This window comes from Microcebus murinus, chromosome 16 (genome assembly GCF_040939455.1).
Source record: "Microcebus murinus isolate Inina chromosome 16, M.murinus_Inina_mat1.0, whole genome shotgun sequence".
In the NCBI taxonomy this organism is placed as follows: domain Eukaryota; kingdom Metazoa; phylum Chordata; class Mammalia; order Primates; family Cheirogaleidae; genus Microcebus; species Microcebus murinus.
The window spans coordinates 60,308,496-60,336,027 of NC_134119.1; the positions used below are offsets into that span (position 1 = coordinate 60,308,496).

The 27,532-nt window shown below is 49.7% G+C and overlaps 1 protein-coding gene across 2 annotated transcripts in view; it reads left to right on the plus strand.

Annotated features, from left to right (window-relative positions):
* The window catches only part of SIPA1L3 (signal induced proliferation associated 1 like 3), a 204,017-nt gene that overhangs the window by 65,258 nt on the left and 111,227 nt on the right, over window positions 1-27,532 (plus strand). For both annotated transcript variants that reach the window (XM_075993054.1, XM_075993055.1), the window contains exon 2: window positions 18,180-18,247. The gene's annotated coding sequence lies outside the window, so the exon portion shown is untranslated. The remainder of the gene's footprint in view (window positions 1-18,179; window positions 18,248-27,532) is intronic.

Sequence of the window (27,532 nt, forward strand, 5' to 3'; positions counted from 1 at the left end):
CCCAGGAAGGACTGGCCACCGTCAGTGACTTGGTTGCAGGTAACAGAAGTACCATCTCAAATGGGCATAAACTCTAGGGGAAAGGGTTGGCTCACTCAACTGGAAAGCCCAGAAGTGGGGTGAGTGTCTGGGCTGGTTAGTCCAGAAACTCAGGGCTATTACCAGTGACCCACTTTCTTTCTGTCCCTTCACTCTTCCCTCTGATGCCACTGTCATCCTCAAACCTCACTCCCCTGAGTGTTGCAGACTGACTGCCAGCGCCAGTCCAGGCTTGCATGTCCTCGTCCCTGTCCTGACAGAGAGGGTATCTGTCCCCCAGCCATAATGCAAAGCTGCGGAGCTCCTCTCTGGTTGGACTAGATGGGCCATGTGGCCTTCCTTGAACTGATTACCGTGATAAGAGCCTGTCACTGTGACAGGCTGGTTGCTTCCACCCGTAGGGGAAGGTCGGAACAGGTGCTAGGAAGCGCCCAACAAGGGGGTTTGCCACTGCCAGGATTCTTCCTCACTTTTCCCTCCTTACCTCTGTACCTGATCTACTCATTCTGTCCTAGTCACAGCCTGTCCTTCTGCCTTCCCTCCTCTCGGGTGGGAAACCCGGCCATGCGCAGACTGCCCAGCTGTATACCCTGCAGCACAGGCTCTCGGGGAGGTAACCTCGAGCTCTCTCAGCACAAGTGCAGAACAACCCAAGAAGGGAAGATGTCCCCTTTTGGACTAGCCAGGGCCCAGGAAGGGGTTCTAGTGACAGGCCAAGCTGAGTCAGGTGCTCTCCCTGGGCCAGTCAGCTGTAGGCAGGGATGAGGTCATTGTTCCTCTGCCCCCTCCCGGGCACCTACTATATCTTCTTCCTAGGGCCTCTGAGCTGGAAGTCATTTAAGCAAGATCCCTGAGGGCAGCAGTGGGGCCATACTTCTTGAGTATAGTGACACTAAAACCTCATTTCATCCCCAGGCTGCTAGAGGATGAGGAGTGTCTGGTGCATTTTTGAGATTCCTGAAGCAGTCCCCTGTGGAAAGGTCAGCTCTTCAACATGGTCCACCGGGCCCAGTGTGGTCGCTGCTCTGGCCCCTGCATTCTGCCCTCCGGCCACCTGGCCTGCTCCTCTTGAATGCATGGTGTTTGCCCCCTGTTCCTAGTGCTTATTTTTGCTCCCCTGCCATGCTTCCCCCACCACCGCTGTTCTGGCCTGGCTAATGCTGACCCCTCTTTCAGATCTCTCCTTCAGCATCACCCCAAAGGGCCTGCCCTGAAGCCCACCCCACCCTTCTTCCCTGAACTCCTCAGCTTACACATTCAGGGCCTCTTTTCTCCTCTTCATGTCAGTTCCAAAAAGGCAGGACCCAAGTCTGTTTTGTTAAAGGGTGACCCTGTCCACAAAACATACGCCCTACTAAACTTTGCTAAGGGGACGAGTGCAGTGATACTAGTAACAGAGTAAAAACAGCAGCTGTCTTCCACGTGGCTGTCTCATAACAGGCACAGCGCCACGCACTTTTACATACAGAATCTTTAAATGATCACTCCCATTTAACAGAATAAAATAGTGAGAGTAATTTATTGAATGATGAGCACTGGCTGTCGTATCATGTCACGGAACCCTTACGACAGCGCTCTGCGGCCAGTACCCGCATCATCCTCACTTGACAATTAAGGCAAATGGGGCACAGTGACTGGCCCCAGTCACTCAGCCCGGGAGCAGCAGAGCTGGGATCCCAACCCAGACTGATGGCTGGCCTGTCGCCCCACGTCGATGGTGACACAGTCCTAGAGAGGTTGATTTGACCAAGGCCAAGCAGATGGTACCGAGGGGCCTCCCCAGTCAGGAGCCCCCATTTAACTAGCAGCCACTTTTGGTGGGATCGAGTTGCTCATCAGCTCGCTGTGTATGTGTGTATTTCTCTACATTCTGTATGTACCATACATAGATTTTACCCATTTTTTGAGTTGCTAATATGTTCAAGGGGTTGACAGTTTTCAAAGGTGTACTGTGAAGAGTCTCCTTCCCGTCCCTGTCCCCCAGCCACCCAAATTCTCCTTCTCAGAGGCAGCCACCGTTACCAGTATGTTTCTGTGTGGCTCGTCCTAGATATTTCCGTACACGTAACAAGCGTGTTTATCAGTTTTTCTTTTATTCCCCCAGAAAGCGTTTTACTTCTCACAGTCTCGCTGTTAGTCAGGATCAGGCCACACGTTCATGGGGGCGAGTTCCGTGTTTCTGGTTTCTCTGCCATGCTGAGTCCAGGCTCCAAGTTTCTGTCTCTTCTTGGTGTCGGGCTGGACCCTCTTCCCTTCCCTGGCGTCACCCCCACCTTGTTTGCTGCTCATAACCCAGGCTGGTGTGGAGGACAGAACTGTCAAATTTGTGGAAAATGTCACCTCAGGAGAAGTCCATAGACCCTGAGTGAGGACACTGTGATCCTGGTGGCCTTGAGAAGTCATAGAGGGGAGAAAGAGCCCAGGTTGATGGCCCAGCTCTGCCACCCACTAGCCGAGTTGACCTTGAACAATCTCTTCACCCTCCTGGGCCTTTCCTCAGCTGAAAAGTGGTGTGGGAAGAGGTGAAGATTTAGTGAGAACACGTAAAGAATGTGGAGTGGTGCCTGGCACATAGTAAGAGCTTAGTAGGTGTTATATGTCAGTGTTCCGTGGGGACTTCGCTAGATTAATGTGGTCCCAAACTCTGGCCTATGACATGTAAGGATTCTAGACAGAGGCCGAGCATGGTGGCTTACGCCTGTAATCCCAGCAGGAGGATCACTTGAGTGCAGGAGTTGGAGGCTGCAGTGAGCTATGATATGGTGACCCTGCACTCCAGCCTGGGTGACAGTGAGACCCTATCTCAAAAAAGACTCGGATTCTAGACAGGACGTGGTGACAATCCATTTGTGAGCAGATGGCCTCAGTTCAAGCTGGCCTGCCCAGAAGGATCTAAGAGCAGGGTCAAGCAAGCCATCATTGGAGATGGCACAAGCACACATGGGTCCCTCGGCTTGAGACCCCTTCAGCCCCCTTTCAGCTGCCAGCTCTTGCTCTTCCTGCAAAGGTGGTGGAAACGTCCTTTCCTCAGGAAGCAGCCCCTGACTCCCACCGTGGGTCACAGCCCTCTCCTTCCATATGCTCTCACTGCACCCCTGTGCCACCCTCTTGTCCTTACCTTGTGCGTCAGTCAGTCAATCTGCAGACATTCCTTGACCACCTTTCTCTGTGCCAGGCTTTGTGCTGGACATGGAGAACTCGGCTCTGAACCGATGGTCTATTCACCACCCTCATGGGGCTCCGTCTCCTGTGTGTGTTGGGGGGAGGCGTAGTAAACATATAAGCAGCAGATAAACATGCAGTTAAACGGTGGAGGAAAAGAATGGGGCGCCCAGGGGTCACGTAACTAGTTGGGGAGATGGTACTGAGACCAAGAGTGTCAGGAGTTTGCCAATCTAGGGGATGGTGGTGTCAGTGGTAATTTCAGGGTGGTGGTTGGGGACAACATATGAAAAGACCTGGAGGCAAGGTAGAGCCAGTTTGGAAGAACTGAAAGGCTTGGACATGGGAGTGTCGTGAGTAAGGGGGACTGGCGCAACAGGTGTGAGAAGTGGACCACGCCATGCTTGACCTTGTAGGCTTCAGGCAGGATGTTGGGGTCAGGGGGTCTTTTACATTCTAGGACCTGCGGCGCATCAGAGAGGGGAGGGAGCAAGGGCGGGGCTTTGTGAACGCTGACGTGCGAATATTGTTCAGGGAGGTGACATGTCCCCTACAGTGCCGTCAGCAGCATCTCTAGACGTAGGAAATGCCTTTTTAGACACATGAAAAGGAGGAAGCGAAGACACCGGGGCTCTGTGAGAGCGATAAAAGGAGGGGGCTGGGCATAATAAGAGAAATGCCAATTAAAATCATGCTGAGATAATAATTTTCACCTCTCAGAAGGGCAGGAGCGAAAGGCTTGGGCGCACGCTGCTGGCAGTGGCGAGGGGAAGCAGGCAGGCTTGTCCGTCACTAGAGGGAGGGAAAGTGGAACCGTTGCCTCGGAGGGGCTTTGGCCATGTCCCCCACCATGACCTCGCACACACCCTTACGTTGTACCGCAGCTCCACTTCCGGGAGGTTTTTCTGTAGCTGTTTCCAGGTATGAGAAGGGATCTTTGTCCAAGGTTATTTATTGCAGCAGTGTGGTCAGAGCAAAGGCGCGAATGTCCTGCGTGGCCGCGCACAGGTGGGTTGTGAGCGTGGTGCCCTGGGCCTGCAAGAAAGTCCTCCTACGAGGGGCCTTCCATGTGTGTGGTAGGTTCCCAGGGTTGAAAATGGAAAGAAAAAGAAACACCGTTTCTTCCTAATTCTCGGTCGGGAAGGGCATATTGGAAAACGGAGGGAGAGTGTAGTTTTGGTGAAGACTCCAATTCCAGTCAGCCCTGAGCGCTCAGCTGTCAAATTAGATCACCTCAGGTTTCCTCAGGCACTGCGTTCCTGGCTGTATGTGTGTGTATATGTTGTAGATACGTAGAAAATACATATGCATATATATTTCTGTGTATATAATTTAATTACTTTAGTGAGGTCTCTGCTTGAACGGCTGAGACACCACCTCAGAGAGGCCTTCCTGAGCACCCTGTCCTAATGGCCCTCCCTGTCGCTTTCTGTCCCCTGCTTTATTTTTCTTCATAGCGTTTATCATCATCTGATGTTATATGTTTGTTTGCTTTTTGCACCATTCTTCTTAGAACGTGAGCTGCACGAGGGCAGGGATCACGGGTCTTGGTCTGTTTTGCTACCGTGTCCCCAGCATCTAGACCGGTGTCTGGCCCGTGGTAGTGGCTTAGTAAGTACGAGCTGCTTGAATGTGAACAATTAATGGAATAGCGAATATTATCTTCATGTTACAGCTGTGGACCTCAGGCCCCCAGAGGCCTTTGCCTCGTTGCAGCAACTAAGAAATGAACAAACTGGAGGGCCCGCTGCTATTCTGACTGCAGAAGAAGCAAGAAACCTCCTTAGGCTGCCTTTTATGCTGTTACAACTGTCCCTTTACCCACGTTCCCTTTTCGGTCACCTTGAGAGATATGGATCCCAGTTGGGTCTCTTCTGCACGTCCTGCCTGTGAAGCCCTGAGGAGCGGGCCCTCTTTGTGTGTCCTCCAGCAGCTGGGGCCCGTCTCTCCCCCTGTGGCGTGGGTGACCCTTGTTCTGGGCACTTACTCCACGGAGCATAGGTAGAGGGAGAAGGAGGCTTCGTTCTAAAGGCACTGTCCTCTGGTGGACCTGTCACTTAGGCTGTGTGCTTAATATCAACAGAGTCCAGTTTGCCCAAGGGACATCCTCAAACTCGAGGACTTGTGAATGTTGTTTATTTCTCCAGCATTTCAGTTACAACGGCAACTTTGCCAACAGCTTTTAGGGTTCCCTCTGTGCCAGGCGCTTTGCCAAGCACTTGGTGCCTGTTACCTCATTTATCCTCCCAACAGCCCTTTCGAGGGTGGATGTTATTCTCCCCACCACTTAACTGATGGAGAAGCTTGGGACTCAGAAAGATCTAGTAATGAGCCCCATGTCACACAGTGCTCAGTGGCAGGGCTGGGATTGGATTCTGGCTCTAGCTGACCACGGAGGTGGCATTCTCCTGGCCACATGGCCACTCTGCTTCCGCATGTGCTGTGAGGATTCTCCCAGTGGCCAGCACAGCAGGGTCTGGTTTCCTGTGAGGGCGTGATGTGGATGGTTAACCGGGTTGCAGCCCCACTGGCCAGCAGGAGGCCTTGGTGGGGTGGAGGAAGACGGTGGAGAGCCTTCTGCCTGTTCCTTCCTCATAGGCGTTTGCCGGACAAATGATCAAACTCCTATTTCTCGTTGAGACTGGTTTCCATATCTCTTCATCTCTGATGCTCCCGGTCAGATCTCCCACTTATGTCCTTAGGGAAGTCTGTGGCTGCTCAGCCTCTCCCCCCAGACCCCTCCCCACCCCAGCAGCAGCTGCACTTAGTAGGGCTGTTTAGAGCACACGTTCTGGCGTCAGGCTGCCCCGGCTGCAGTTACCTACTGTGTGACCTTGGGCAAGTTCCTCTGGGCCTCAGTGTCCTCACCTGCAATGTAAGAGTCACAATCACAGTACCTTCCTCCAAGGATGGTTGTGAGTATTCATCAAGTATCTTATTCTAAGAGCTGCTGGAACATTCATTTAGCAGATACTCGCTGAACATCTTGTGGGTGCCAGCCCTGTTCCAGAGTCTAGGGGCACCATTGTGAGCAGAATGAGAGCCCTGTGCTCATAGAGTGCACGTTCTCATCAGCAAGACAGATAATAAAGAAAACAGCAGTAGTGCTGAGTACTCTGCAAGGAATAAAAATAGGGTGAAGTAGGGGCCACCTGGGCTGGGGTGGTCAAGAAAGGCCTCCCCGAGGAGGGGACAGTCACAGGGAGACCTGACTGGCAGGAAGAAGCCACTCTTGAGAACAGCTAGGGCAAAATGTGCAAAGGCCCTGGGGCAGGAGTAAATGTGGCAGGGAAAGGCAGCTGGTGTGGTGGGAGGGCTTGGGTGACAGGTAGAGGGGGGGAAGGTGAGGACTGAGAGATGTTGAAGAACTTTAAGCCAGAAAGCAACCTGACGTGAGCCCTTCAAGCTGATCCCTCTGGCTGTGTGTGGAGGTAGGGTCCAGGAAGGCAGGAGGACACTCGGGCAGGCCAGAGGGGTACCTGATGGATTGTCCAGGTGGAGATGGTGGTGGTTTGGCCTGGGAAGGAGGAGAAAAGGAAATGGATTCAGGGTATGTCTTGGAGGTAGTGGCAACAGAGTTTGCTGACGGACTTGCCTTAGAGGGTGAGGGAAGGAGAGACATGAAGGATTGTGTTGTGTGTGCTGATTTCCTGCTGGTGGATGCTTGTGTCCATTCTTCCCACTCACACAGGCTGCTCCAACTAACGTGCATGAACGTACGTCCTTGCTGGGCCGGGTGGAGAGGGATCAAAGGCAAGGGCATTCCAGGTAGAGGGAAACGCTGGAGCAAAGGCTGGGGGCCCCGCTATAGCGGCTGTACAGGGAGCCTCCCTGCACCCAGCTTAGCTCAGGCCAGAGCATGGGGTGCGTGGGGTGCACGGAGTGCATGGGGTGCAAGGCAGAGTAGTCGCCTGGGCCGTGGAAGGGCAGCAGCTGACCCGAGCCCACCACCTGAGTCGTGTGGAATTGCTGCTTATTTGAGATTTTCTTCGTGTTCTCCCATCACCCACCTTCGCCAGAGCTGCCTTCTCATCTGGCCGAGTCCGTTCCCCTCCCTCTCCCTCCCCTCCCCAGGTGAGTCTGGAGTTCCAGCTAACATTGCAGCAGCAGGTGTGACATGCTAGAGTTCCTGCCACTCTCAGGCCCTCGATCTGTGACATTTAGGTCAGCTTTGTTTTCCCGGGGACCGAAAGTAGTGGCTGGTGGGGCCTTTGGTTCTGGGCCAGTGCCAGAGGAAGACTAGACCTGCAGGAAGGGAACGAGAGGGCTCGTCTTTGTATGAACTTGGTTCTTCCCTCTTCCCTGTTCTCCCTCCCCCCGCAAACCCCCCCCCCGCCCCCGCCACTGTTTGTTATCTCTGACCTCCTTCTTGAGAGAGCAGACCCCAGCGGCAGTGGCTACTGCTGGCTTGACAAGCAGCCCAAGTGAGCATTCACCAACCCCAATGCCCTTTCTCAGGGGCGTTGGGCATTTGGGGGGCTCTAGGCCACTCAGCTGGTGAGCTTAGCCGGTATGAATTTAAAACAACAGCATGACCTGCAAGCTTCTGTCATCAGAGACCTGGTTCTGACCCTGGCCTGGGTTTCTCTCTTGTGCTGCTGGGAGGTGCTGGCCAGGCTACTTGTCAAAATTCCCATCTCTGGGAGTTTGCCTTCTGCCTGCCCTGGAGCTCTGAAATAGGAGGAATCGTGGATTACAAGAAGGTAAAATTTGACACATTTTTGCTCATACAAGATCCAAAAAAGAAAAAAAGGAGGAGGAACAACCTTGAAGGAGGAAAATATAGGGCATTAATGAGCTCAACTAAGTACTCTCCCAAGTTACTAGAGGACATCTGAATCATTGCACTCTTTCTGGAAGACAGTCTGAGCAAAAAAAATCTTCATTTTTTTGAACGAGCAGTACATTCATGTGATAAAACATCCAAATGGCACAAAAAGGGGGTACAGTGAATAGTACCTCCCCTGCCCACGGCCTAAAATGGCCATCCTGTTCCACGTACATGGCTGCTCAGCCAGCATTCTGTCTCGGAGGCCTTTCGGTATCCTCAGTTGTGGTCAAAATGAACTTCCCCCCCTGGTCAATCTTAGCGGCTCACCTGGGAGGGTACTCTGGCCGCCAGGTGGAGAGCCCATGGCATTGGGTTGGCGAATGCTCACGTGGCTGCTTGTCACGCTAGGAGAGGCTAATGTGTTCCTGGGTACCAGGTGCCATGGGGAGGAATCGCTGCTCACTGACTGTGACGAGCAATCAGACCTATTTCCCAGCAGTTTGGTAGAATGAACTAAGCGCAGAGCGTGGTCAGTTGTGGGACTGAGGAATTGTGGAAACCCTGAAGCCAGGACATCAGGTCTCCGGCTGTGTTCCAGCTGAGGGTTCAACGAGCAGGCAGCACCGGCAATAACTTACCTCTTGTCTACCCCAAGCCCACCACACAGAGCCACCCAATGGAGCGATTCTCAGACCCCATTCTTAAAAAGGATGGGCCCTGTTGCTGGGCATGGTGGGCCTGGAAGGCAGGCTGTGGTGGACACAGGACCATTGCATCGGGCCACTCTGGGGACGCCCTTGGCACTGTGGTCTCTGATTATGGTGCCCTACGATTGTCCTCTCTGAACTCTGCATCCCTTCCCCTTACTTCCCCACCCTGGCTTCCAGGATAACAATGTATCCTGCCAAGGTCTGGAGCCCCCTCCATGCATCTGGTTGTCAGTGGGTGGGGCCTCTTGGGGCTGTCAGCGTCCCTGCGTGCTTGGTGCAAATGTGATAATGCACTTACCTTATTCTCACTTTGAGTCATACTAAACTCTCATGCATCGTTGGTGCTCATGGGGCATCAAGAATGCTACATGTGAATGCCATGACAAGGAGCGACAGACATGCACATTGCATGGATCTCCTCTGCTCACATGCATGCTCCATTGGCCCTCACTTACAAATACAAGTTCAAAAGTAAAATTATAAAGAATTTCAAGATGGTGACAGAACATTAGTCCAAAGGGTCTCGTGCCACTGTGTGGGTCACACATCCATGAAGCCAGCCTTGTCTGGGTTTGTCATGTGAAGTAATGAATGTCCAGTCTGAGATAAGGTTCTGTTGCCGCCAGAATTTAAACTTAACTGACTTAGGGTAATAGTGTTTAACACTAGGAATTAATAGCTCGGGCAACAGAGTGAGACTTTGTCTCAAAAAAAAGAAAGAAAAAAAAAGAACACTAGGAATTAAAACACTTTTAGGGCTGGGCGTGGTAGCTCACGCCTATAATCCTAGCACTCTTAGAGGCCGAGGTGGGAGGATTGCTTGAGGTCAAGAGTTCAAGACCAGCCTGGGTAAGAGCAAGGCCCTGTCTCTACTAAAAATAGAAATAAATTAGCTGGACAACTAAAAATATATAGAAAAAAAATTGCTTGAACTGGAAACACGTATCTATATATGCGTCATGAGAATTCACATCTGTATTGAAAGTATCTAAAATCTGTGGATCCAAGAGAAAATAAAAAAAATAAAAATAAAAAAAAAAAGAAAGTATGAAAACGTGCCCTACAAAAAAACACAGGGCGGTCATTTGGTTCGTTTATTCAATTCATTTAACAGGCATTTGGTGAACTGCTCTTGAAATTGTATGCAGTTCGAATCTGGCAGAAAACCACTTTCCAAATACTCATGAGGCCATATGAAGGTCATTCTCAGATCTTCCTGTTCTGCCTCCCCCATGGCCAATCCATCAGCAAGGCCCATGTGTTCCTGATCTGAAATGGATCTTCACCAGCCTCCTTCCTGTTCTGCTGCCCTTACCCTGGCCTAGCCACCACCTCGCCTTGGATATGGCACCAGCCACCTCACTCTTTCTCCCTGCTTCTTTTGAATACTGACAGTCTCCATGAGACAACCAGAGGGATCTTTCAAAAATGTAAATCAGAACACATCATCCCCTGCTTCCTGTCGTACTTAGAATAAAAAGCATATGGCTGCCTGTGGCCCACACAGCCCTGCGAGCCTCAGCTGCGTCTCACGGCACAGCCTCCCCGCTGCAGCCATCTAGCCACGGGGCCCTGTGGGTTTCTCTGAACAGACTCATGTATCCTCCTCCTCCTTTTGCAGTTCTCTCTTTCCTTCATTAGGGAATTAGTCCACCTCTGCGTTTCTGGTGAGGAATTTTCCTCTGAGTCCCACTACTTCTACTTACCTCTACTGGCCACCCTTAACCGCAGGGCAGGTTGGGAAATGTAGTCCTAGCTGAGCATCCTGAGAAAGAAGGGGCAAATGGCTGTCGGTCGGGCAGTTAGCAAGTGTAATGGGTCCGTTCCCTGCCCTCGGCATCCTGGGCCATGGCATCAGCTTGTGCTCATTGGCCTGGACCTGCAAGCCTCCTTCCTTCCCTTCATGGCCAGAATCAGACCAGTGACTCTGCATGTCTGGTTGACCAGAGGATGGGATGTTGAGATTTCTCGAGGGCCTTCAGTCAAAAAACCCACCACACCACCAGCAATAAGAATCATGGCAGCTCACATTTATTGCATACTTACTGCATGATAAGTCCTGTTGTAAACATTTTTCATGGAGTAACTTTTTACTTAATAGCATCCCTACTATTGTCACCATTTTATAGATGAGGAAACTGAGGCACAGAGAGGTTAAGTAACCTTAGACACGCTCCCTGTCAGTGGGTTTTTCCCTTTCAATGTATTATGAATAAGAGGATTAGAAAATAAAACCTGACCTATTTTGGTAGATTGACCATTGTTCTGTCTTCCATCTGATTAGCTGGGATCTGGACAGTGCTTTGTGGAAAAGCACCCAGCGGTCGAAACCGCACTGACAAGCTGTTTTTATAGGAGTACAGGAAGGGGCTTAACTGTTGGCACATCCAGCAAATGGCTGGTGACAGGAAGAAAAAGGATCCACAAGCTATGCAGGATTTCCTCAGCCCGTGAGCCTGGGGCCAGCCGACCACAGTGCAGTTGTGCCAGCGGGCTGGACTTGACCTTTCAAATGACAGTCCCCCCAACTACTCTTAAAAGTTTGTGAAGAGAAAAATCGCTGTTCCAAGTTCAGGTCCTCTGAGAACCAATTCAGGCATCAGGTCATTTTTCTGGGTGCCTCTGATCAGCCATGCTCAGTGGAAATCTTTGATTCCCACAATTCTTCTCTAAGACTTTTGCGACACCTTCAAGTCCACGTCAGTGGCTCTCTGCAGACTCTCCCAGGTGGTGGCACAGCACATGGCTGCAGGGGCCAGGCCATAGCAGGTGTTTCGGTTGGGGAATGCATTCGGCTACAACTATCAGAATACATAGGTAGCCTGTCACTTCAACACGGTGGCATTCTGAGAACAAAAGAGACCCTCTCAAATCCAGTTATCACATCTGCATTCCAACCAGGAAAAAGGAGACTGGCAAAGGGGCAAAGGACTGTGTGGATGAGTCCAACCTTTTTTGTGAAGAGAATGGAAACATTTTTCCAGAATTCCTGTATGAGAAGCCTTCACCTACCCCCGGGTTATGAAGATACGCTCTTGTGTTATCTTCTAGACACGCTCATATTTTTCCTTTTGCATTTAGGTCTTTGACCCTTCTGAAATATGTTCAAGGCTAAGCCCGTGCTCTTAACTGCATTGTTGGGGTTCTAGAGCCAGACCTGCTGGGTTCAAATCCCTGCTGGCTGTGCTGCCTACTTGCTGTGTGGTTTGGGGCGAGTTACCTCTCTGTACCTGTGTCTTCTGGTCCATTAAAAATGGGGATCTTAGTAGAACCTACTTCCCAAGTTGTTATGAGAATTAAATGGGTAAAAAACTGAAAACAGTGCCTGGAATATAGTAAAACCCAAACAGAAACCTTGTGCTTCAGCCCAGAATGAGAATTTGCAAGGCCACGTATGGGTTTGGGGGCTCGGCAGGGAACGCTGGACCCGTCCCTGGGTGAAGGAAAGCATGTCACTGAGGTTACCGTCTCTTTATCTTTACAAGAAATTTCCAAATTGTTCTCCAGAAATGTTTGTTCCAGTTTCCACTCCTACCCGCAGTGACTGAGCGTTCCCCTTACTCCACAACGTCAGCACATGTGCTGTTGTCAGACTCTGACATTTTGGCCAATCTGCTGTGCGTGAGATGGTCACACGGTGTTGTCTTCCCCGAGTGCCTTCTCTGCAGAGGTCTGTCTGCGAGCCACCTCTGCCACGGAGCTTCTCTGCCTAGGCCGGAGGCAGGGCCACTGTCAAGCCCCAGCACAGTGAAGTCCCCAGAGCTCTGTATTCAGAGCCCCGTAACAGCATGCTTACCTTCTAGAGAGGGTGGGGCTGGGGCGAGGGGGACAGGAAATGAGGAAGGGAGACCCTCAAAGTCAGTGACCCAGTCTCAGTCGTTTTTGTGAACTGCATCAATCAATAAAAGAACCAGTGCTAAATCATTAGTGTGTGCTATTAATAGAATATGGGTCATAAGAGAAAACATGATTAATTGCAGGATGATCTCAGTGGCTGTTGAGGGCCTAGATTTTCCCAAGGCAAAGTCCTTTCTTCACATATCAGCATTTCTTTGCAGGGATGTAGGGTAGAGGCAGATGAATGAACAGATACCTTCCTAAGTCACTAATTCAAAGACAGGATGGAGATGGGTATAATGGGAATCTTCTCTAAATGAAGGATGATTTGAACCACTTTGTATCAGTAGGTGCGTAAGTCCCTGGTGCCCCGACGTGAAGCTCTGGTAGTCTAGAAAGGACGGTGCAGCTTAAAGCAGAAGGTCCCCAAGGGTTCAGTTCTCCTTCACCTCACATCTTAATGCCTAGATCAGCCACGTGCACAGCTGGTGGCCCAGAGAGGAGAGAGGTCTGGCTGTCCCCCATTACCGCTTGGTCACAAGAGAGTGCGTGTGGCCAGGCCCTCTTAGAGGCTGGGCAGATACTGCCCAAGGTGTGTATTCCGCTCTAGGACAGAAACGTAAGGGAACCTCCTGGCGTCTCTGGGCACAGGGGGAGAAGAGAGCTGGTAGCCTGGTCCCAGCAGGCTGCTGGTCCCGTGCCCGCAGCCGTCCCAGTCTCTGACCGGTTACATTAGCCGCCTCTCCTTCTTCCGGGGAGACCAAGTGAAGGGAGTGGAGAGGTGTGAGTGGATGATCCTTTCCATATGAGTTGAAGTGGAAATATAAGGGTGGAGTAGAAAGTCCCAGTGCAGAAGTACAGGAACAGAAAAGCACAGGTGGCTGACTCTGCCTGGGGCTGGGCCGGTACCCTGGCAGAGCCACGGTGATAATGCCTGCTTCAAAGGCTTTCAGTGAGGACCAAAACCAAGGTCATTAACATGTAAGTACTCTGAAATGTCAAGATTGGTTTTCAGTATATTGATTCTGGAGTTGTGGCACTTCTGTCAGGCACTTCTCTGAAAGCAGAAAAAACTGGCGCTGCAGTAGGTGAAACAGGGTTGTGGAGGCCCAGAGCCTCATGTGCTGTGTCCTTTTACCATCTGCAGGCCTTTTACCCAAGGACTGTACTCAGGGCAGTTCAGAGTGAAACCTCATCAAGATTTAGGGGGCCCCAGCCCTGCCCCCTCAGTGGGCCCTGGCCCCAGACAAGTCATTTAAGCAGTCCAAACCTCAGTTTCCTTTCCTACCAAGTGGACAGGTCAGACTAGATCAAAGCATTCTTCACCCATTTCCTCTTATGGGGCTTCAGAGGCATCCTTGAGACATAGTATTTTGCATTTTTTTTTCTTGGAGAGACGGGACATAGTTTTTGTCAGCTTCCTAGAAGGGTCATGTTCACCCGAACATAAAGAAGTGTTCCTGTTCTATTAGTCTGTTGTAAGTGACAGAATCTCCCCGACTCAAACTATCTTAAACTGCTAAGGGGAGTTGATGATTCAGAGACCTGAAAATCCCAGAGGTGGACCTGATGAGTCACCACTCAGTTATTCTCATAAGGAATCCACCCCTCTTCACTTCTGGGCTCTGCCTTTCTCAGCTTTGACTTTATTCTCTGTCCTCACCCCCACCTTCATCCTTTGGGATGACAAGGAAGCCCTCAGCAATCCCTGCCTTACATCCCCTCTCTTTCCCCCAATAATTACAGCAAAATTTCCAGGGCAGGCTCTGATTGGCCCTGCTTGGATCATGTGTCTCTCCTGTAGCCAATCCCTGTGGCTGAGGGGAGGGAACATTCAAGCTAGGAGTCTGGTCAGCACACTCCCTTTCCTCCCTAATTCTCTCCTCTGAGATTCTATTCTTGGTATAAACCTGTGGGAAATGAGATGCCTGGCTTGTGAGTGTAACCTGTGTGGCAGATGGACCACAGCCATGGTGGGCATGCTGAGATTGTGGAGGCAACTCCACGGGCATCCTCCCTTCCCAGGTGGGGCTCTGGGATATCTGGAGTCCTGGCTGAATTTCTGACCCTGTAGCCAGCCCCCCTTTGCTGTCATTTCCGCAAGCCCTTGGCACTTTTCTCTCAGCGATGTGAGGGGCCCCAGACTGATGGACATCCACAGTTTCCTCCAGTCAGCAGGAAATGAGGCCCTGGCCCAGAGAGACTTGGCACCACTGCACATCACTGCTGATCTGCCTTTAAAGAGCCATATGCTCCAGGCGTGGTGGCTCACGCCTGTAATCCTAGCACTCTGGGAGGCCGGGGTGGGAGGATCCCTTGAGCTCAGGAATTCGAGACCAGCCTGAGCAAGAACATGACCCCGTCTCTACTAAAAACAGAAAATTTAGTCAGGCGCAGTGATGCGTGCCTGTAGTCCCATCTATTCGGTAGCCTGGGGCAGAAGCATTGCTTAAGCCCAGGAGTTTGAGGTTGCAGTGAGCTATGACGACGCCACTGCAGTCTAGCTGGGGCAACAGAGTGAGACTCTCAAAAACAAACAAACAAAAAAAAAAACAAACCGGTATGCATCACTTAGAAAAAGAAAGGGAAAAAAACTAGAGTGACAGAAAAGCAATTTCCGTTGCAGTTTAAAAGGCAGCTATTAAAATTTTACAAGAGCTTTATTGCAGGGGTTTTCTGATCATCCCAGGAATTTTTTAAATGGGAAGTCTGATGATAAAGGAAATGTTCTGGTTCCTTCCTGCCCTGCACCGCATCTTGAAAACCAAAATTGTTAGGGCTTCATAGACCAGCTTAGGGATAGCAACTGCCCAAGAGGCCATTTCTGAGTGCTTTTAAAGTATATGTTTTTCTGTATTTGCTGTTTCTATGTTTAGTAACTGTTTCTAATTTTATTTTGTACTTTCCTAAATGGCCTGGTGGTGAGCTATGGGAATCATCAAGAGCAGCATTTGCCTCTGCCCTCCTGTGTTAGTTGAGAGTCATTTGGTTGTGTGAACGAGTAGAAATTCAGGTCAGCTTGTTTAAGTATAAACGGAAACACACATGGACACATGGCCTGGGAGATTATACTTGTAATGGCTTCAGGCATGGCTGGATCCAGGGCCTCATGAGGTTGCCAGGACCCTGTTTTCTTTCACCTCCTGGCTCTGCTTTCCTCTGTGTTGGTTTATTCTGTGGGAGGCTGTCAGGCAGCTCCACAAGTAGATCTGACCAGCTTAGCAGCCTGAGGGGAAATAAACCATCTCTTTCCCCATAGTCCCAGTATATGGCTTGGGGCTAGTGTTCACTGGTTCTAATCATCCTAGCTGTGGTGCCAGGGTCACCCAGGACCATCTCTGAAGCCAGGAACAGGGAAGGTGGTACAGTGGCTTTATTGCCAGGCCCCATCATGGGACTGGGTGCCAGTCCCACCCTCGCACCCAACCCATGGGTGGGGTTGGGTTCCTTGCAGGAATCCCATGGGCTGAATGGGAAAGGCGAGGTTCAGGGGGCTGACCTGGGAAGGGAAGTGCATGCAGGTTGGGCCAAAACAGCAATGCTCCAGACCACTTCCCATACTAAGTCCCTGAAGCCGAATCTGCTATACATTCCCCAGTTACCTTCCTTTGGAACCTGCTTTGCCATTACTCTCTGTCAGGTCTAGGTTAGGGGTTCTTTTTTTTTTTTCTTCTTTTTTTTAAAATATATTTTTAATATTTTTATGTACTTCCTAATTTTGTTTATCCTCATATGCGATGATAAAGGTTAGGGGTTCTTAATCTTGGGTCCATGGACCCTTGGAGGGTGGAAATTTGGGGATCATTTGCATGTGAAAGTGATCCTCTAAACCCGGATCATTTTTGGCTGGGACAAAATATTACATCTCTATTTTCTCTGACATCTAACTGAAATTCAGCATTCCCTTTTGAATGAGGGCAACAAACCACAGTTGTATTTTTAACACCTGTGACTTTGTCACCACTAGAAATGACATATTTCCATATCACATTACAGTAGTTGCAAATATCACAAAATATTATTTATACTCACCAATCTCTAAACCACTATAATTATTGGACCCACCACTAGATCTCATAATTTAAAGCTTTAATAAAGCAGCACAGATATTACCGTATCTCAGGTTTGGTTTAGTTTTACAGGTATTTTGATACCTGAATATAATTGGTTTCCTTTGTAATTTTATGTATTATATTTTATACATTTAAAAACATGCTGAGGAGTCCACACCCTTCTTCACCAGGCTGCCAGTTCTTGGCATGAGAAAGGTACGAACCCCTTTAAAAGGGGCCTCTCCAGGAACCCTAGGGGCAGGGTTATCAAAGGTGTCCAGATTCCTGAACTCTGGAAAGTTAACTGGCTGCTTGCTGCGTTTCCTTCCTGGGAGGCTCCCTGGAGGAGCTGACTGGCATTTGAGCTTGGCCTTGGCGTGTGGGAGCATCTGGATGTTACAGTGTTGGGAAGTGGGGCGGGGAGGCACTGCCAGCCTGTGGTCAGCCTTCCCTTTGTTGACCGCCCTAACAGAGTGCGGTCAGGAGCCAGGCTGCCTGGTTCTCTTCCTGGCTATATTTAGTCTACTTTTTTTTATTTATCTTTAGAGACTGGGTCTCGCTATGTTGCCCAGGCTGGTCTCAGACTCCTGAGCTCAATGGATCCACCTGCCTCAGCCTCCCGAGTAGCCGGGACTGCAGGTGTGTGCCCAGCTGAGTATGCTTTTGACTGACTAGGGCTGCCTCAGCTACTGGGCTCCTTACCCCACTGTGTGCCTCAGTTTCCTCATCTGTGACATGACAGTAATAATAGTATCTCCTTAGGGTGATTGGGGGAATGAAATGAACCAGCATGTGTCTGCCAGGACAGAGCTGGCACCTCAGGAGGGAGAGTCATTAGTTAATGGCCATTCCATGTAGGGTGGCTCTAGGTCATTCTCTCAGATCCCATCTGACTTAGTGCCCGGCCTGTGCTGGCACCGAGAATGTGATGGTGAACAACACAGACAGCCCCTTCTCAGCCTGGAGACATTCATTCATCCACGAAATGCCCACTTAGATATAAACAACCATGCTAAAGATATGAAAACATAAATTCATAATATGAAGTTCCAAATCAGGACAAGTGCTATTTCTCTGTCATTCCTCTGTTCACAGTTACCTGAAGGAAATGTCCTTACAGCAGCCTTCCATCTGCCCCCATCTCCCACCGGTCACCCCACACTCGCCCCCCGCCAGCCACACAGGCCTGCGGGCCGTGCCCGAAACGCTCCACGTGGGCTCCCGCCTCAGGAAGGCTCTTCCCCAGATAGTCGCACAGTCTTGATCTCTCGTGTTCGGGTCTCTGTCCTCCCGCAGAGAGGCCTTCCCCGAGCTCTCTGTGTGGAGTGGCAGCCCCGTCACCGTATCCTCGCCTGCTTTGTTTCCATCAGTGACCTCCCCGCTCCCCACCTGGTACTGAGCACCTGTCCACTGTCCTCCTCCCCTGCTAGAATGTCTGCCTCCCGAGGACAACTCCGTCTTGGCCGCTGGTGGATTCTCGTGCCAGGCACACAGCAAACGTTCACTAGATACTCGCTGAGGGAGCGAGGACGTGAGTGACCGATGGACATTGCAGCAGGAAGGCTCCAGTTGGCCAAAGACATGACCTCTTTTTTTCTCTCTGTGTAGGTGCACAGTCTTTGCCGCCGGCTCTCCCGGGACCCTCGAGGAGCACTAGTGTCCGGAAGGTGCTAAGGGTACGTACAGCGTGGCTGCGTGTTTACTTAAGTTTTACAACTCATACGCATACGCATCTGTATTATTTTTTAAAAGTATACAAGAGTATCAAGGGAAGAATGAAAGTTTCCTTCACTGTCCCTCCTGTCACCCACAAACCCAACATCATCCCTCAGAGGTAATTACTGTCGGTCGTCAGCTGGATGTACTGCCAGGCCTTTTCCCGTTCGCGAACATTCCTGCTTATTTATGTGCATGCCTGTTATTTTAGTTTGCCATGTAAGAAACAGGAACCACGCTCTGTGGAGGCTTCTGCCCGCCGTCGCCTCTTGTAGGATGTCTTGGAATCTTTGTTCGTAAGCATGAGTCAGTGTATTATACTCTATTTTTTTAAATCCATTTTTAAAATTTGCATAGAGTAGAATTCAATCTTTGGTGTGTAGCTCTTTGAGTGTAGACAAATGCATGCAGTTGTGAAACTGCCACCACAGTCACGGTGCAGGGCGGCCCCTCCACCCCACCGCGTAAATGCACTGGTTTCTCTATAGGTTAAAAACATGGTGTAGGTATTTACGCATAATTAAAATACATATATATGGTAAATACTCACCTGTAATGTGTAGGTTTTATATGTGTTATACTTAGGTTTCTGGGGGGTTATCATCCTCTTTTGTGTCCGTGGGCTGTATTTAAAGCAGTGGAGTGGGCCACAAACCATCATTCCAGGTTGCACTGAGGCAGCCCTAGATGAGGACCCCAACCTTTATTGGCAGGGTTCTTGGGGGAGGGGGTGTTGTCTGATTATTGAAGAACCAAGAGACTGTAGCAGTGTGGGAGGTAGAAGGGCAGAGGATTCTGGCGTCCAGACTGGGCACTGGCTGAGTGGCAGAGATGTCAGTTGAGCTGTGGAGACCGAGTGAATCTCTCGTCTGTTTGCTGGGTCTCATCACGTTCCTCCATCCTGGCAAAGCTCTGCCCGGGTACCTGGAGCTTGTCTGTGGGACCGTGTGTCTAGGGGCCAGATTTCTGTCAAAGGATGCTTCTCAGCACGATTCTTTATTAACTTTTTTATTCTGAAGTCATGTTAGAGTTATAAAAAAACAGTTGCAAAAATGATACAGTTCACATACCTACCCTTCACCCAGCTTCTCCTAATGTTACCATCTTACACAACTGTAGCACAACGATCAAAACCAGGAATTTTAACACTGGTACAGTATTAACTAAATTACAGACTTTCATCAGATTGCACCAATGTTTCCACTGTCGTCCTTTTTCTGTTCCAAGATCCCATGCAGGGTCCTGCATTCAGTTGTCATATCGCCTTCATCTCCTCCAGTCTGTAGCCATCCCCCAGTCTTCCCTTGTCTCTCATGACCTTGACACTTTGCAAGGGGACTGACTGCTCTGTTACTGTGTAGAATGTCTCAATTTGGGTTTGTCTGATGTTTTCTTGCGACTCAGTTGAGGCTGTGCATCATTTGGAAGAACACCACAGAGGTGACGTCACGTTCCTCCTCAGTGCGTCATACAGGGTCCCTGATGTCCATGCATCTTAGTCCTCTTAATGTTCACCTGATCCCGTGATTAAGGTGGTATCTGCCAGGTTTCTGCCGTAAAGTTACTGTTTTTCCTTTGTAATTAATATCTTGGGGAAGATACTTTGCTAATATCCTGCTTTTCCTCAAACTTCCAGTCACTAATTTTAGCATCCATGAGTGGCCGCTACTGTGGTATTTCCCTAATGGTGGTTTTTGGGTGTCCCTCATTCCTTCCACATTCATTATTGGAATTCTGTAAGGAACACCTGTCCCTTCCCCCTCATTGATTTCTTTGAGTTATTAACGTATGTATCATACAGGCTCGTAAATACTTGTTTTAATCTAGCACATTCCTTTTTAACGTGGTAAAAGGTCCCAAGTCCCAAGTAAATTCCTAGCCTTGCCTCCCGAATTGCAGGAAGGACCAGCATTTTCCCAATACGATAACCGGAGCATTAAGGACTAGAAATGAGATGAGTTTCCATTTATTCATTCATTCGATTCATTTGTTTCTTTTCCTTCACTCAACAAATATGCATTTGAGTACCTACTGTTAGGTTCCAGGCACTGGGGATTCAGGAATGAACGAAACAAATAAAATCCTTTCACTAAGGGAACTGACATTCTACTGGAGGATCAAACAATAAACAGACAAAAAGCGAACATAAGCTAAGTCAGAGGGGATACGTGCTGTAGCATATGCAGAGATGAGTCAAGCAGGGCATGGGACTGCAGTCACCAGGGGAAGTCTTAGACGAGGTGATCTGGGAAAGGCTCTCTGAGGGGGCCTTGAACGTGGAGGTGGGAGGAGGGCGGTGCCTGGCCTACTTCCTCCCCCAGCCAGGGGGGGAATGCAGTCGTCACCTCACTTCTGAACAGGGTTTTGGGAATCGTGGTGAATAGGAAAAAACATGTTCCCTGCTCAGCTGTAGCCCATTTTTCCCCATGGAAATGCCAAGCATTGCAAGATTTTCTGATATTTTCCCCCAGTAGAAAAGGAAAATGAGGAATTTTTGCTAGTCCATTGAACTCAAATCATGCCACATCAGATAACTTTTGGTGGTACGTGGCAGACTATATTTTGTTTATTTATTTATTTATTTTTTTTTTGAGACAGAGTCTCACTTTGTTGTCCAGGCTAGAGTGAGTGCCGTGGCGTCAGCCTAGCTCACAGCAACCTCAAACTCCTGGGCTCGAGTGATCCTTCTGCCTCAGCCTCCCGAGTAGCTGGGACTACAGGCATGTGCCACTATGCCCGGCTAATTTTTTGTATATATATATATCAGTTGGCCAATTAATTTCTTTCTGTTTATAGTAGAGACGGGGTCTCGCTCTTGCTCAGGCTGGTTTTGAACTCCTGACCTTGAGCAATCCGCCCTTCTCGGCCTCCCAAGAGCTAGGATTACAGGCGTGAGCCACCGCGCCCGGCCTATATTTTGTTTATTTTTTAAGTTACCTTTTCTTTGTAGCAAAAGATACCAATTTTCCACTTTTACTGGTGATACAGATTCCTTTTTAAATATATATTTAAGTTTAAAAGTATTTAGTAAATAATGAAAGAAAATATTTAGTAAATAATTAGATGGGATGTAGCTGCAGCTGAAAGGAAGGGTGGAACACACGGCTGAGGTTTGGTAAACACCGTATTGGCTCAGCCTTCCGCTCTTTCTCCTCTAGATTTGGGGTTCCCAACCGTGGGCCTGAGCTGAGGTTGGCAAACAGCTACCATGGGCCTTGAGCCATTTGTGTCATGGTGGGTGCACCGGCCAGGAATGCTTTCAACTTCAAGAAAACCGAACTCACAGCAGCTTGAACGAATGAGGGTTGATTTCTCACCCATCATAGCAAACCTGGAGGTACTTGGCTGCCAGTGTTCAGTGGCAGGGTGGTGTCAAGGCTGGAGACTCTTTAATTATGTTGGCCTTTTTCCTTGTGGTCACGTGATTGCTGCCACCAGCTCAAGCAGATTAAAAAGTGAAGCATCAAGTCCAGTGACAATGTGTGTTTCAAATCTGGACTGCTTAAGCACTCCCAGAATCCCCTAGACTTGCATCCCATTGGCCAGAAATGTGTCGCATAGCCTCCCCCTGCTCCAAGGAAGGTGGGAAATTTCATTTAACTTTTCAGTCTTGCCTAAGGAGGAGGCCAGAGAAAAAGTGATTTAAGAGAGTCGGTTGGGTTAGCCAGCCAACAGAGTCTGGCTCCGCAGGGAAAGAAAAGCAACAATAATTAACAGTAATGGTGCTGACTGCCAAGCCCCGCTGTAAGCACTTTATGTGCATGATCTCATTCAATCCTTACAACTACCTTATGATGTCACTGCTGTGATATCTCTGCAGTCATGATCAGGAAACTGAGGCACAGAGTGGAGAAGCTGCTTGCCAAGTAGAGGAGCCAGGGTGGGAACTTTTGCAGCCTGTCTCCAGAGCCCTTGCTCTTGGCCACTACACTTTGTTGCTCAGTAAGGTCCAGAAAGTGACCGGGGTCCCCAGCTGCTCACTGTCTAGCCTCAGCTTAAATTCTTCCAACAAGGGAGGAACAGGGCTGCGTATTTTGCTTTGGGGAAGTTGATTATTAAACAGCTTTCTTGTGAATCATGTCCGCCTCTGTGTAACTGCCTCCCGCTGCTTCTGGTCCAGTCCTGGTGGGCAGCACCAGCCACACTTCTTCTTAAGGGCTTGCACATGGCAGTGGAAGCTGCTCCTGGCCTCCCCTTTTCCAAATGAACTGTACCTGTGCTTTAAATTCTTCTTCCCAGAATGAGGCCTCCAGCCTTGTTGCCTTCCTCTGGAGTTCTGCTAAGGTTGATTCAACACACCTGCATTGTGCCCCTCTGTGCCCATCCCCGTAGAGCTGGGTGGGCCCTGTACTCACAGGGCTCCTCGTCCAGTGAAGGAGGCAGGTCCTTACACGGTGACAGCCCAGAGTGGTCAGGGCTGTGATGGGGAAGCCCCAGGGGACTGTGGGAACCCAACAGAGGTGTCTGACCTAGCCCGCTGATCAGAGAGGGTTCCTGGAAGCAGCTTTTGGGCCTTGGAGAAGAAATAGAGATTCAAGGAGCAATGTCCACCTTCTTCTCCACCTACTGTCATAATCTCTGTTCCCTTCCTGTATAAAATAAAAGGTTTGGACTTGGGTTTCCATCCATCCATCCATCCACCATTGACTAGACACATCCCATGTTCCTGGTCCCAGGTAGACAACCCAGAGTAATGAGGGTTCTAACAGGGGAAGCCACAGGGCTGTGGGAACCCAGAGGGGCCACCTGACTGTGATTTGGGGTTTCAGGGAAGGTTCACAGGGGAGGCAAAATCAAAAGTGGGTTCAGATGGTGGCCAAGAGCATAGGCTCCAGAGTGCAGCTGACCTGGGGTCTGGTCTCAGCTGAGCCACTGACGTGCCCTAAATGGGCAGCTTGACTCTGGGAGCTTCCATTTTCTCCTACGGTTGTTTTGAGGATTAAAAATGCGAGTATGAGCTTCAAGTACCTAGGACAGTGCCTGGCACAGAGTAGTCACATAATAGATGAGATGATGAGGAGGAGATGACGATGATGGCGGTGGTGGCAGCAGCTTACGTTCATTAGCTCTAACCGCATGGGAGGTTAGGCAGCTTAGTCACAGGCTATAAGATAATGAGCGTTAGCTGCTGCTGTTGTGACTGTTTACTCGCCAAACACGTGAGGGTTTAGCCTGTGCCCAGCCCTGGGCTCGCGTAGGATGTAGCAGGGCTGTGTTTGGGGTCAGGGCTCAGATAGCCGAGACCTAGACCAGGAATTTCGTGGGAGGGGTGGGGAACCTACAGACCTGAGGCCACGTGTGGCCCTCCAGATCCCCGAGCGCGGCTCCCTCAACTGATCCAAGCTTCACAGAACAAATCCCTTTATTAAAAGGATTTGTTCTGTAAAATTTGGATTCAGTCAAAAGGCCGTACTCAAGGATCCAGAAGGCCACATGTGGCCCCAGGGTTCCCACCCCGTCTTGGGCCTTGCAGCACTGGCCTCAGGAGCTTAGGCTGCCCTTGACCTCTCTGTGGCCAGAACGCATGGTTGCTCTGCTCAGCCCATCAGCCAAGTCCCAGATTAGACCTGACAGTGTGATTTATTCTCTGGATGGAGCTGGGAGGGCAGAGCCCCAGTGGGGGATTCCGAGGGAAGGCTGTCAGCCCGCATTAGCCCAGGCCCTTCACGCAGCCTTGCTGTTTCAGCTTCCTCTAGCTCATAGGGTTTTCCAGGGGGTTGCTGACTTCTGAGCAGCCTCCTCCCCTGTCCCCCGGGGACTGAGACTTGGCTGGAATCCCTAAGGTGCTATGTTTGATGAGAGCTGCTGCCAAGGCCGTCCGTGTCTGAAGGCAGTAAAGGCCTGGGTCCTTTCATCTGCTCCATCAGGAATTGAAAGTGGCGATTCCCAGGGAGTAGTCGTCCCCCCACCCCCAAGTCCTTTCACTGAGGTTCAGTACTGACAGCTGGAGGCCACTGCCTGCTCCGCACTTCCCCGGCTGTGACTGCAGCGTCTCTGCCTCTGGCTGCCTTCATTCATGCTCAGGAATGCCACTGATGGGCGAGATTCTGCTGCAGTCACAAATTAACCCTGGATCCTAGAGATTGGACACACCAAACGTCCGTTTCTTATCTGTGACGCAGGCAGGTCAGATGGGGGGCTTGACTCAGGCTTGAGGTTTCCCAGGTGAAACCTCCAGCCTGCAGGGACCCCACAGCAGGAGCCAAGAGCCAGAGGGTGGCACAGCAGCACTTAGATGCCAAGGCCCAGAAGGAACCAACTCAGGTCTGCTCATGCCTGGAACTAGTCTCCTGGTCCTGCCCAACTGCAGCCAGGCCACGAGGAAACATGGGGGCCCCTGGTGTTCAGCACGTAATAAATATCATGGCCACCGTTGACAGTGTGGTATTTATGCAGCACCTACTATATAATATGCCAGGCCTTCTCAGGGCTCTGGAAAGAAAAGGGGTGCCTTCCTTCCTGGAGCTTGCAGTTGAGTGGAGGAAACAGCATCCAAGTAATTGCAGCAATGGCTGTATAATTACGTCTCACTAAGTGCCCTGACGGAGGGGCCCAGAGGGCTGTGAGAGCATCTCTGAGGGCCCTGACGTGTTTGGAGAGGTCGGGAGATGTCTGTCATAAGGACTGGCATTTGGGAGGAGGCCTGAGGGATGAGTAGGCCTTCACTGAGTAGGGGAAGGACCGGAGAGAGCGTCCCCAGTGGAGGGCACCGTGTCGTGGAGTTCCGGAACGGGGAAGGACCTTGACCGAGAAGGACCTGGAAGAAGGCCCATATGGCTGCAGGGTCATGAGCAGGGAGAGGTAGGTGTGGGCAGACCGTGCAGGGTCTGGCTGGCCATGGGGAGGAGTTTGGTACTTGTTACCCCTGCCTTTTGGAGCTGTTAAAAGAATTAAATGAGCGCAGTCATTCTTTCAACAAATGCTGAATTCTTGCACTTTGGCAGGCAGTGTTTCATTAGTGAACAAGACAGACAATGTCCCTGTTCTCAGAGAACAGGCAGTCTAGAAGGAGAAGACAGACAACAGGCAGGAAAAAACAAATAAGATAATTCTACCTGGTGCAAAGAACTTGACCAATAAATAGGGTATAATTGGGAGTATATAGTTTGGGTGCTTTGGGCTCCAGCTATTAGAGACCCCCTTTCATGCAGGCTTCCACAGTCAGGAAATGTGTGAACCCCCAACTCCAGGTGTGAGGGTTCTTTGGCCCACTTTCCGGGCTGGTGACATAGCAGCTCAACAATGGCATGAGGGATCTGTCTGTCATAGTGCCTTCATCCGAAAGCAGGTCCCTTCCACAGTCAGAGGATGGCAGTTAGGGGTGCTGTGGGCAGTCCCAGGGCTGGGAGCGGAAGCTGTTTCAAACTCTGCATGCCCCAAGGATCTTCCACTAGCCTGCCGTGGTGGGCAGGAATCACAGGAGCCAGCGCGAGAGCGGGGACAGGGATGCCATAGTCCAGGCAGGAGATGACAAAGGACGGGACCAGGGTAGGGAGAGCAGCGGGTGAGGAGAAGGCAGCAGGCTCTGGGTACAGTTTGGAGCTAGAGTGGACATGGCCTGGCTGTTCCCAAGAAGGAGTGCAAAATGGACACACACGCACAAATGTCCATCTTGTGCTGTGGCTTCTCTTGTAAAGTCATGGTGCACATTTGCACGTTACAGGCTGTGAGAAATCCTCCAGGAAAGAAACCTGTTTCAGGGCCGGGCGCAGTGGCTCACGCCTATAAACCTAGCACTCTGGGAAGCCAAGGCAGGCAGATCATTTGAGCTTCGGAGTTTGAGACCAGCCTGAGCAAGAGCACGACTCCATCTCTACTATAAATAGAAAGAAATGAATCGGCCAACTAAAAATTATAGAAAAAAATGAGCTGGGCATGGTGGCGCATGCCTGTAGTCCCAGCTACTCAGGAGGCTGAGGCAGGAGGATCGCTTGAGCCCAGGAGTTTGAGGTTCCTGTGAGCTAGGCGGACACCAGGGCACTCTAGCCTGGGCAACAGAGTGAGACTCTGTCTCAAAAGAAAACAAAAACCTGCTTCTTTGACTATGGAACCTCTTTTTCTCCAAAAGACACCTGGTAGCGTGTTCTGCACTACAATTTGGAAAGTTTTGCTTAACTAATGATTGTCATCCTTGCTGTACATTGGAATCATGTTGGGAGCTTTAAGAAATCCCTAGGCCTGGTCCCCCCCCCCCATTCTGTTAGAATTACTGAGGGTAAGCAAGCATGGGACTTTTTTTTAAAGCTCCCCAGATTATTGTATGCAGGCAAGGATACAAACTGCTACTTTATCCTGTCCTCAGGTGAGCTTCACATTATAAAGCTATATTACTTGTTTGCATCTCTGACCACAGTAATGCTTGTTGTTTAAAAAAAGAAATCAAAGGATCCAGAATCCCCCAAGATAATCATTTTTGTGAGCTGGTATGTATCTTCTGGGTTTTTTTCAGTGCTTGTACTAAAAAAATACCATATATGCCCCTCAAGAAGGTGATTCCAAAGAAAAAACAAAAAAAAAAGTTTGAGGCCCACTAGAAATGTTAGGGATATAGACAACATAATCAGGTACTTATTTATATTTGCTAATTTGTGACATAGTTAGAATCTTGAGGTCAAAAATGTTAAATTCAAGTATTGCTTATATCCTCTCACATGTCATAAAACAGTGTTATTCACACCTTTCACAGGCATTCTTATTATCACCAAAGTCACTCTTTGAGTCACCTACACACATTTCCAAAATATATTGTCTCCACGTCCATCTAAAATGTTTGTATTGTGGCCTTTCTTGAATTTGTGTATTATGTTGCCACTGGAAACTGCATCCCAATTCTTAAGAACCCGATCCTGTACCATTAGACAGTTCTTAAAATTCCTCTTTTAGTTGTATATCGGTGACTTCTACAGTGTAGCCACTCACTGTTTAGTTTAAAAAAAAAAAAACAACAACAAGATTTTTTTTTAAGGGCAGTTACTGAAAATAGGTAAATGGCTGAATAAATGTGAATATATAAAAGCAGTTATATAATCACTTGTTTTTGAGTCAATCAGACTAATCATTCCAATATGAATGATAAATGACTACTTAGGAAAATTAAATTTCTCCATGTAATGTCATCCCCCACGGTGGCACTCTGCTTCAAGACAGTTTTTGATATTATATTCCACATCCTGTTTTTTTGGTTTTCAAAGTTCCCATTATGTACATTATATAAATGCCCCAGTAAGACTTTCCCCACAAATATT